The sequence below is a fragment of the Balaenoptera acutorostrata genome, chromosome 12, assembly GCF_949987535.1.
Source record: "Balaenoptera acutorostrata chromosome 12, mBalAcu1.1, whole genome shotgun sequence".
Classification (NCBI taxonomy): Eukaryota; Metazoa; Chordata; class Mammalia; order Artiodactyla; family Balaenopteridae; genus Balaenoptera; species Balaenoptera acutorostrata.
In genome coordinates this window covers 38,963,209-38,974,373 of record NC_080075.1, presented here as the reverse complement: position 1 = coordinate 38,974,373, position 11,165 = coordinate 38,963,209, and the positions used below count along the sequence as shown (strand labels likewise).

The 11,165-nt window shown below is 39.6% G+C and overlaps 1 protein-coding gene across 5 annotated transcripts in view; it reads left to right on the top strand.

Annotated features, from left to right (window-relative positions):
• The first annotated feature begins 7,301 nt into the window (after window positions 1-7,301).
• The window catches only part of AFTPH (aftiphilin), a 64,701-nt gene continuing 60,837 nt past the window's right edge, over window positions 7,302-11,165 (top strand). For 2 of the 5 annotated variants that reach the window (XR_009009927.1, XM_007189738.3), the window contains exon 1: window positions 7,303-7,548. The gene's annotated coding sequence lies outside the window, so the exon portion shown is untranslated. Of the gene's footprint in view, window positions 7,549-11,165 lie in introns of all 5 variants that reach the window. The other 3 variants (XM_057558282.1, XM_007189737.3, XM_007189740.3) reach the window with 3 other exon arrangements.

Below are 11,165 nucleotides of genomic sequence, written 5' to 3'. Positions count from 1 at the left end.
TACAGAGCTGTGAGAATTTAGGGTCTGGTGTACTTAAGTGGGCCCAGAGGCCAGACACCAAAATTATTGTCTCTGTCAGCTCTAACACACCAGAAGAAGCCCAAAATGGCAGTAAGGAACCCTCTGTAAAGCTGGTGCAGAAATTTGGCTCCTGGAGTGCTTTTAAGTTTTTAAGTGCAGTAGCAGACACTTGAGGGGCCCAGGATTAACAGACCCAGTGGACAGAATTAGCCAAAGCAGTACAGTAGCACCTGGCAGCTCCAGGGTGGTCTGGAGCAGGATTTCTCAACCTAGCAACTACTGACATTTTGGACTGAATAATTCTTTGTTGTGGAGGCCACCCTCTGCATGGCAGGATGTTGAATGGCATCCCTGGTCTCTATCCACTAGATGCCAGCGGCACCTCCACCTGAGTTGTGACCACCAAAAGTTTCTCCAGACATTGCTAAATGGCCTGGGCAAGCGAAGAGGGGGCAAAATCGCCCCTGGTTTTGAATCACTGGTCTGGGGGAAGGATCAGTTAGGTGGCAGTAGGGTTTCCCACTGAGGGACTAACACCAGGCTCTATACTGAAATCTCTTACATACATTAGTGCATCTCGTCTGGATAGCGGCTCTGTGAGGTAGGGGTACTGTCTCGATTTTTACAGCTGAGAAAATTTCTCAGCAAGGTTCTGTGATGTTGCTAAGGTTCTGACCAGTATCTATTCCACTTTAAATCGAATTCTCTATCCATATACCCAGCTGCCTCTCTTTCTGATAGCAGGGAGCAGCTGCCAGAATGCCAGCATCCCAGGCCTGGTTGCAGGCACTGAGCTTCAAAGTAGGTGAGGGGTGTGAGGGGAAGAACTGAAGGAGCATTAGCTCGGGGCAGGGAGCAACTTCCAGCTCAGCATCATTAATCTGGTCGTTCGGGGGCACAGGGAAGTTTCCATCGGTGGTCTTCCTGGGGCTGCTGCTACCTGGTCTGACAAAAGACATGAGGAAGGGATAGCCAAGAGGGTTGCAGAGACCTGGCATGAGAGTTGGGAGAACAGGGAACATGTGAAAAACATGAAGGGCAAACGTTTTGGGTCCCTGAGAAATAACGATGAGAAGATTATCCTTAAGTTCTCTGAGTAATGTATAAGATCCTGGCTCCAAAGAAGCCTGAGATAATTCAGGAGTTGCAGTGTGAGAACAGTACCTGGGCAGACTGCACTTCCACGGAAACAGCATAGAGTTGAGAGAAGTTCATCGGATACCCTAGTTAGGAAGGAGGGGCAGGGCCTGAAGCACTGGGCCTGGAGGAGTCTGGAGAGCTGCCCCACTGCCAGTAGAACCAATCAGATACACTGGGGCAAACACATATCTGAAGTGAAGCATTTTCCAACTACTCCAGCAGATCTTCCTCTTCTCTGAACTCCAGTTACTTTCACCAGTTCTATGCAGCTCGGCATTTAATTGTTCTCTGTTTTACAGAATCAGAAGTTTCAAGGTGGCACTTGTTTCAGGTATATTGGTCTTGTCTCCCTAACTGGACTGTAAACTCTTGTTTACGGGCAAGAACCAAGGCCTGTTTCTTTATAGTCCTTTAGCACAATGCTGAGTGCATAAAGGTGTTCAGTAAGTTGTTAATTAATTTTAAAAGACAAATTACAAAAATAATCAAGGACAGGATAACTTTAAACCATTGAATAACATAGTAAACAGCAAAGGCTCAAGAAAGCTAGTAACAAGTATTTTTCAAAGTTTTTTCTGGAAACACTCATCCTACTGATCCAAGAGAATGTCATTTGTTCAACAAATGTGTATTGTCATCAACCCTGTGCCAGGCAATGTTCTTGAAGTTGGGAACAAAGAAGTGAATAAGAAATCTCTGCCCTCGTGCAAGTCTAAGTTGCATGAAATTTTCTCTGTCATATTTCCCTGGATCCTGCTACCACACAAAGTTAAAGACAGATGGAAATTTTTCATAAAAGTAATACTCTAGTTTGTCTAATAGAAATATAATTCGAACTACATATGTGATGTAAAACGTTCCAGTAGCTACACTTTTAAAAAAAATAAAAAGAAACAGGGGAAATTAATTTCAAAAGATTTTATTTAATTGAATATATCTAACATATTATCTCAACATGTAATAATATCTTTAAATTATTAATGAGATCATTTACATTATTTTTTCTATTAGGTCTTCAAAATCCTGTGTGTATTTCATACAATAGCACATCTCAATATAGACTACACACATTCTGAGTGCTCATCAACCACATGTGGCTAGTGGCTACTATACTGAATAATGTAGATCTAGTTGTTTTTAAGTAGCTCATTTGATTAGCCAATCACTTCTGTGATGGTTATTTCAATATGTTAATAAAGGCAACTAAAGAGGAGTTAAGTTTAGGCATTGACCCCTCTTCCCCTACACCTAGGAAATGTCTTTGGGGTCCTTAATTTAAATGCTATGTATTAATGTGAATTCTGACCCCCAGGAGCCTATCCTTCAAAACTTCATCCTTGGAAAGGTCTATATTGCCCTGACATAGTGAATATTTTTCTAGAATGTTCTAGCTATCCAGTAGTCCAGAAAGTACCACAACATTAAATAGTAATTTTCATTATTTATACAATAAGCTTGATAAGCAAGTTCAAGAAGGACCAGTCGGAATGAATAAAAAACCAAATCTCTGTTGTTCATCACACTTCCACAAAGTATAAAATGGTGAAATCCCCATCAAACCAACAAAAAAAACATTAGCAACAAAAAAGTTTAATTGTATTCCCACTATGAAACAAGTTTCTTTTTATACTTTTATTCCATATGATTAAGATAATTTATATCTAACATGAATATTTATCTTCAGCACATCTTATATTATGGCCGCAGCCAGCTGAGCATAGAAAACAAGTTCATTTCGGTTCCAAATAGTTTTGGTTTCTTATGTGCTTTGGTAAAAAAGAGAAGATTATAACAAACAAGAAATAATGTAGAGTAAAAATGGAGATTACACTGGATTAGGAACATGAAACCTGGCTTCTAGCTTCTAATACCTAGTTCTCTACAAGCCAATTGGATAACTGAGGACATCACTGTCATTTAACCTCTTAGGACATTATTAATCTTACCTGTAAAATTGAAGGGAGAGGTGAGGATGAGACTGCTTTTGGACTAGATGATTTCTCAAGTTGCTGAAACTTTTTCAGCAAAGTTTTCAATGGCTCAAATTCAATATACACAATACTTAGATTATAGTGAAGGCATGTTCCATTTATTAACCACACTTATTGTGAGAAGAAAAAAACTCCATTTGAAAACATGAAGAAAATGGGGACAGTGTATTAAATGATGAAATGAGGCAAATTGTCTTTACTATGAGGAATCTGAGGGACTACATTATTACTCTTCTATAAAGTGAGACGGCCAAATGGTGTAGGGGGAAAGAATTTTGAATCAGGAAATCACGGTTCTAGCCCTAAATCCATCTCTAACTTTTTAATTTTGTAAAATCCCAATGTCTGCGATCACACCTTCTATAAAATGGCATTAATTCATTCTAAGGGGGTCTATGTGAGAGTCAGAAGAGATAATATACTTAATAGCACTTTGAAAAGTTGTGCAAATTTAAGATATCAGCATTAGCATAATACATCAGAAACTATCTCTAGGATACTGTTCACAATTCATGGTTTTAAACTAACTGGTTCTGGAAAAGTTATTTTTTAACCATGAAAAAAATGAATGCAGAATATGTCAGAGAATTATATAACAAACACTCATGTACCCTCTACCTGGAATTCAATGTAAATGGTTTGATCAAAACATCAGGTCGTACACCTTAAATAGATACAATTTTTATTTGTTAATCATACCTCAATAAAAGTGGAAACAAAAAATGTAAATGGTTTTTCACATTTGCTTCAGATTTTTTTTAAAGATATAAAACTTTGCAATAACATAAAGTCTTCTTTAGCGCTTTCTGACCTATTCCATACTAGCCTCTAATGAATGTTGTGTTTATCATTCCAGTCCATATTTTTATACTTTATTATAAAAATGTACATCCATAAATAATGAAGTATTGGTTTATTTTAAAAAGTTACATACATTGTAAAATTCATATCATATATACTCATTTTGAACTTCATATTTGTATTTATAATCTAACCATATTGATACTTATAGTTCTAGTTTGAGTGCTGAATAGTGACCATCTATGAATATATGTTCGTTTATCCACTAAAAAGTATTATTTAGACATAAAGTATTTACTGGGTTATAAAATAAAACCATAGGAAATGTTTAGATGTGGAAGAGACCTTGGAGATCATCTGGTACAGGGTTTCTGAAGCTGCAGTTCATAGAACCTCTTCCATGAATGAGATTTAAGAGGCCTAAGAAATTTTGAGCATCCGTGGGATGAGCATTTTCTGCAGAAATGGCCAAAGCTTTGATCATATTCTCAAAGAGATAAATGTGTTAAATAGTTATGTCCTAAGAGAGTGGAGAGCATGTGGTCTAGTTCCAGTCTCTCATTTGACATGTAAGAAGACTGAGCTCCAGAGAGGTTAAGTAATTTACACAAAATCATAGTGATAATAGAGCCTGTTCACAGACCCAGGTCTATGTATTGCTTTTTCAGAACGCCACATGGGTGGGGTTTTGTGCCTGCTTGTTTGTTGATTTCTTATACAATATAATATGAGTTAAGTTCCTTTCAACTTTTTAGTCTACAAAGTACAATTCAATCTTTTTTTCTCTTTTAATTATTATCCACTGCTGGTGATGAGGTAGTAAAATTGGTATACTCCTATATTACTGGTAGTGTTGTAAATTGATATAAATCTTCTGGAAAATAATATGAGATGATGAAATGCCAATAAAACATTCATAGCCTTTTGGCTCAATTGTTTTTATATTGAGAAAAAAAATTCCTAAAATCAGACAAAGCCACAAGCACAAAATGTTCATCAATACAGTATTATTTGTAATAGTGGAAAATATCCACTAATAGGATAATGGATAAATCATGGTTATGTCCACTCAGCTGAATACTATGTAGGCAATTAAAATCAAAGTTTTATATAAAAAAAAACACAACAGGATGAAATACTTACAACATAATATTAAGTGAAAAAAAGATACAAAATTGGCTTACATTATGATGACAATTTTGTAAAAAGTCTGCACAGGAGAAAAAACTAGAAGTAAATACAACAAATGATAACTGGCCATTTAATTTTTCTTTTCTTGATGAAAAATCTTGAGTAGTTATGGTCATAACTTTTAAAAAACAAATTAAAACAATACTATCATTGGATGCAAATACAATGAATGTTAATGTTTTCATCATCTTCAAAACATTCAGAGATACTTTCTTTTTGTAATACAATTTCATAAGCATTGGAATGCTGTCTTCAGAATTATGTGTAAGATTACCAATTACAAGTTCGTTGATTGCTCACAAGTCAGCTGGCCAAACAGTGACTCAATTTCTATATACAACGTTGGACACTGATTTCTGTATTGTTGTCCTTAAGTTAATAGAATTGGTTTCTGCATTTACTTGACAAAAATCATCATTTTGTAATCATGTTATGTAAGAAATTAGGAAGATATTTTTCTGAACGCAGTTTTCTTTTTAATATTTTGATGTTTAAATTTATTATTTCAGTTTAAACATTTTCTTGATCTAGGGTCTGCTTTAGGATTTTGTCATATGTTCTTATTCTGATATTTCTGTTTAGTTGAGCTATCAAATTAGAACAAGCATGTGTTCATCTAAAATCAATTCATTTCCAGTTTCTACACACACACACACACAAATATTTTTGTTTCTTTCCTTCCTGGTCAATAAACATTTATAGCGATATATATATCGCGTATATATAGCATATATATGGTTGCACACGAGCAAAACCAGCAGGGGGCGAAATACAATAGGATTAAATTTGACAAACTATATAGATTTTTCTTGCTTTAGTGACTGAGCAATAACAAAAAATCCAGCACCTCCACAAAGCAATTGGTACTCCAATTTAAAGTGATGCAGTCTCCGTATATCTTACAGCGACTGAGTTGTAAAGAGACACATGCGTGTCTATTTTAGCGCTCCAAGTTAAGTTGTCTAGAACATTGCAGAGGCGGGATCAACCCTGATGAACTGCTTTTGTCCTTATCTTTCCCCTGATTTGTATAATTCCTCCACTCAAAGGGGTGGCCACTTCCCTGTGGCTGAGGGGGTGTTTTCCAACCTTGTTTCTTCGCGTAGCTGATGAGCTTTGCTATTCCGGAACGATTTTAAATCATTCAAATTGCCGGTGCAGGTTTGGCAAAAGTGAGCAGAATGAGCACGCGGTAGGGCTCAGGATTGCAGGATAGGACCCCGGGCTCATCATCCCGGACGGTAACAATAATCCTTGCAGCCTGGCGGTCTGGTTTTTACAGTGGCCGGTGTTCTACATTACAAAGGAAGGGGAAAGGTTGTAAAAATGCAAATGACCAAGACTGATGATAGAAAAATGTTATGACCGCTGTTAAAGAAACGCGGAAGTTGATTTGATTTCTTTAGTTTCATCGAATAGTCTTCCGCAGCATCTATGAAAAATGACCACCGTCTCAATACGTTAGCAAAACCCCCCAATTTTTTTGTTGTTGGTCTCGAAGACGATTTGTTAGTTCGGCAGCTGCTTTCCCTCTTGTTTTCCATTTTAAATTTGATTTAATTCTTCTTTGTTATTTCAATATATCAGCTTCCTCTTCTGTCAGCTTAAATTAGAAAGAGGAAGGGACTTAGACGGTGAACGAAAAAGTCGTTTTTCGGGGCGAAAAGAGCAAGCTGATAAGTGCTCTCCAGCAGGTTTTTGGTGGAGAAGATAGGGTTCCGTATTTCAAAACCTTTGCAATTTTTACTTGGAGAGCAAGAGACTTAACTCAGTCCTGAGCTGAACGTTGACGTTAGCCGGCTGAGGAGCACCTGTCCCTCTCCCGAAGCGCTGCCTCAGGAGTCGCGGAGTGCGAGAGTACTTCTTACCCCCTCACAGCTCGATGACTCGCGAGGAAGTCAAGAAAAAGGGCAGCTTGCCCGCACCCAAAATGGCGGCCGGCGCTCTGAGCGACGGCGCCGGCGCTCTGAGCGACTGCGCCTGCGCAGGGGTAAGCGTTCAGTGACACTGATTTCCCCGGAGTGTCCTCCCCCCCACCCCCCAGCACCCACTAGCGCCCGGCCCCGACCTAGCCACCTGCGCCCGGAAGTGACGTGTCGGCGGCAGCGGTTCTCCCGCTGCATGATGGGAGAGTGTGTGGAGTGGGCGGGGGGTCTCCGCGGAGGAGGAGGTGGAGGCGGCGGCGGCGGCGGCGGAAGAGGGCGGAGGGTAATGGGATGGGGGTCTCGCGGCAGCGCTGAAACTCCGGGTGGGCGTCCATGGCGCTGCTTTGCTGACAGGGCTGAGAGCAGCCTGCCTTCCGCTTTCACCAGCTCCGCGTCCGAATAACCGGTCCTTCCCCGGGGAGCCAGTTCCTCCTCGGGCCCCTGAGCCATGCCCATCGAGGCCGCCCCGGACGAGCCAGGTAAGCGCCACCGCTCCGCTCCCCCAGCCGCGCGGGGGAAAGAGGATGGGGGACCCGGCCCAGCCCACCGGCCGGATCCTCGCCCGGGCCGGGGGCACCTGCCGCGGAGCTGGGGGGCTGCGGGGACGGTGCCGGCTCTGCGGGCCTGCGCGCTCCGGGCTCTGTCCTTTTCCACGGCGGGTGCGGGGACGCCGGCGGCGGCGCCTAAAGCACACGGCCCCTCCTTGCCATACCGGGCACCGGCCGGGGAAGTGAGAGCCTTTCCAACGTCCCCGGCTGCCACGGTCTCGCCCTGCCCCGCAGCTTCCACCTGCCTACAGCTCCGCACCGGCCGCTCCCTCCCGGGAGCTTGTTAAGAAGTTTGGGGCTTTGCTCCGGCTTCCTCTTTCTCTCTCCCCGTCCCTCGTGACAGGTGTAAACACTGACTGCTTCTCCCAGGCCCTAGGCCAGCCGCGACCAGAATGTGATGCTTCCTAGGGTCTCTGAAGCAAGCGGATTTTGAGTCCTCCAACAGGCAGAGGAGACGGCACCAAAGGTCCTTCATCCCTTCCTGAGAGGACCTTTTCTGCTCCCTTCTTGCACTCCTCAAGAAATAGTCTGCGTCCCCTCCCCAGACTGCGTGCGAAAAGTTGGACCATTATACTTTAAGTGTCCTGTTTGGCACGTGCTACGTCTTGCTTGGGCAGGGGACGGAGTATAGGGTGAACGGTGGTAGGATCCTTTCACCATTAGGAAAGTGCTGAGAATGACTAGGTTTTTCTCTTGTTGGTTAATTCAAGTTACAGCTTGGTTTCCCACTGAATCTTCTTTTGGGGCCGAGGGAAGGACTAACCCCTTCATGGAAATATTTTACTAGGGAGCAAATGAAACAAAATCAGTAGTTCCGTTTCAAAGTTCTCACTTTAGGAGAAGAAAAGTAAAACTTTACTTTTAAACTTTAATCTTCCCTTTCACCAGCTACGTTTTAGTTTTTTTGGTAGGATGGGAGGGAGACACAGTCTAATCCTTGATGTTACATTTAATTGTTGCTTTCTGTTAACTTTTAGACATGGATATATGCTAAACTCTAAGGGAAACAACTGTTTCAACGCTATTGTGTTGGCATAATCTACACAGTTTCTCTACATTTTATATGCTTTACCAACTTAAATATTGGCTTTTGCAGTACTCATTTTTAACTCTTTGCAGAAGTAGATGTGTTTAAACAAAGTATCTATGGTAGTCTTCTAAATTTTGTCCACGATGATATTTCACATGTATTAAAAAGCAGATCCTGTGTAAAACATCTAGGCAAGTAAATGTTACCTATTAAATGCTCATTAGATCGAATTCCTCTGTTTATGTATCATTATATTCATTAATCTTCAAGGCATAGACACCCTTTTCTAGATATCTATTAAAAGTATAGATATTCACATAATATGTAGGACATTAAATTTTAGTGTTTTCTGGTCTTTTGACCTAGAGACTATTATAAAAATAATCCTATAATCAAAGCAAAGAAAATGTATCCACAGTTGCATTGATAAATTTTGCAGAATCCAATTGTCTACAAAAATCTTGTAATCTAGGTGAATCCTATTTTAAAACATCATTTTAAATTCTCATTTTTTTCCTACTTACAGTAAGTTAAAAACTTTTTCAGGAAAATAGTGAAATTTATCAAATAATGTTTTATTTTGTGTGAAATTCTAACGTGCCTCCCTTAACAATCTAAGAAGTCTTTGAATAGCATCTCATTGAGGGATTACCCCTTCTCTCCCAAGCCTACCCCCAAAAACTCATAAAAGGAGGACATTAAATTTTTAGGCATTTTTAAACAGTCATACATTATTTAAACCAAACGTTGATATTCTTATTTAATTTTACCTACAATTTGTAAGTTAAAAAATACCCTTTTCTCTCTATGCTTAGCACTTTCAATTCCTCTTCAAGTAGGCTAGTGAACCTTTCCAGCCTGAAATTTATAAGTATTTCTGGTTTCTACACAATTTTGGAACTATCTGATGTTATATGGAGTATATATACATTTCACTTTGGTAATTAATCTTTTCTCAATCAGTATATATATACACGCATACATACACGTACACACACAGTCACAGATTCTTTTGCAACTTTATATGATAGTTACTAACACTGGTATACACTACTTCCTGTGAGCAAGATACTTTTCTTTTTTTTTTTTTTGGCTGTGCCATGCGGCTTGTGGGATCTTAGTTCCCTGGCCAAGGATTGAACCCAAGCCCTCGGCATTGAAAGTTCAGAGTCCTAACCACTGCATCGCCAGGGAATTCCCAGCAAGATACTTTTCTAAGTGATTTATATGCAATATATTAACTCATTTAGTCCTCACAACAACCCTGTAAGCTAGGAGGTGGTATCCCCACTTTTCAGAAAGGAAACTTAGGCACAGAGATGTTAAGTAACTTGCCTGAGGTCAAACAGCTGGTGACAGAGCCAAGATATGACAGTTTTATTTTTCATATTTATATACTCTTTATGTAGTTTTTAAAACACGCCAATACGATATATTTTATGGGAATCGTATAATATGTAGCAAAAGTATGAAAACATGCATTGGAATGATAAATTCCAAATCAGTTAAAGTTACCTCTGGAGAACTGGAGAGGAATAAGGGATCTAGGAAGAGTCCATGGTTTTTCAGCCATAACTGTACTGTCTTTAAAATAAATCTGAAGCAGATTTGGTAAAGATTAAGATATAACACAGCCAGGTGGTGTGCACTTGATCATTCACTGTATGTATTTTTCTAAACTTTGTTGTATGCTTGAAATCATAATAAAATACAAAGTTCAGGTTTTTCATTTAAAAACAAAGAATCACTCTCATCTTTCAGCAGTGTATATTTAAAAAGAGGACAGGAAGGAGTTAGTGTTATTTTGTGTTGATTTCCTTTTAAAATACAAGGAGCTTTTAATTTGAAAATATTTGAATTAAGAATTGTTGCCCTCCCAAGGGTCCTCTGCAGTAACTTCCCTTGCCTGGGCTCTTCTCTAATTGCTGCCAACCATCTCAACAGCCCTGTATCACACTTCTAATTTCTATTTCTGGCCTTAGCCTAGGGTAGGACTTACAGGTCTCAATTAGATGTATTCCCTGGGAAAGAGAAAAGGAAGACACTATATGTGGGGAAGAAGCAGGGAAGTAAGGAGTTTGGGAAAAGTGAAAAAAGAGGAAAAATAGGAGATTTAAGACTCCATCCTATCATTCCTCAGTCACCACCACCCCTATTCCAAGTAACTAACTTAAAGGTTGTCTGTATGCTCAAAGCTTAATTTACAAGCACTATTTTGGTGAGTAGTTTCCAGAGGAAAATTAAGTAGTAAATTAGAATAAATTCACTGCATGTTCTATTTATGTAAATATTTACAATATGCCACGAACCATTTCAATTAAATATCTACTAACATCATGGTGTTTTCTTCCTTTCATTCATACAGCAGATACCTATTGAGCACTCACTATATGTCAGGCCCTGTTCTAGGTGCTAGGGTCACTGAAATGATCAAATTAAAAAAAAAATAGCCCTTATAGAGCTTCACTTTCTTGGCATTTGTATATGTGTGTGCACATGCATGTTTGTGTATGTGTAT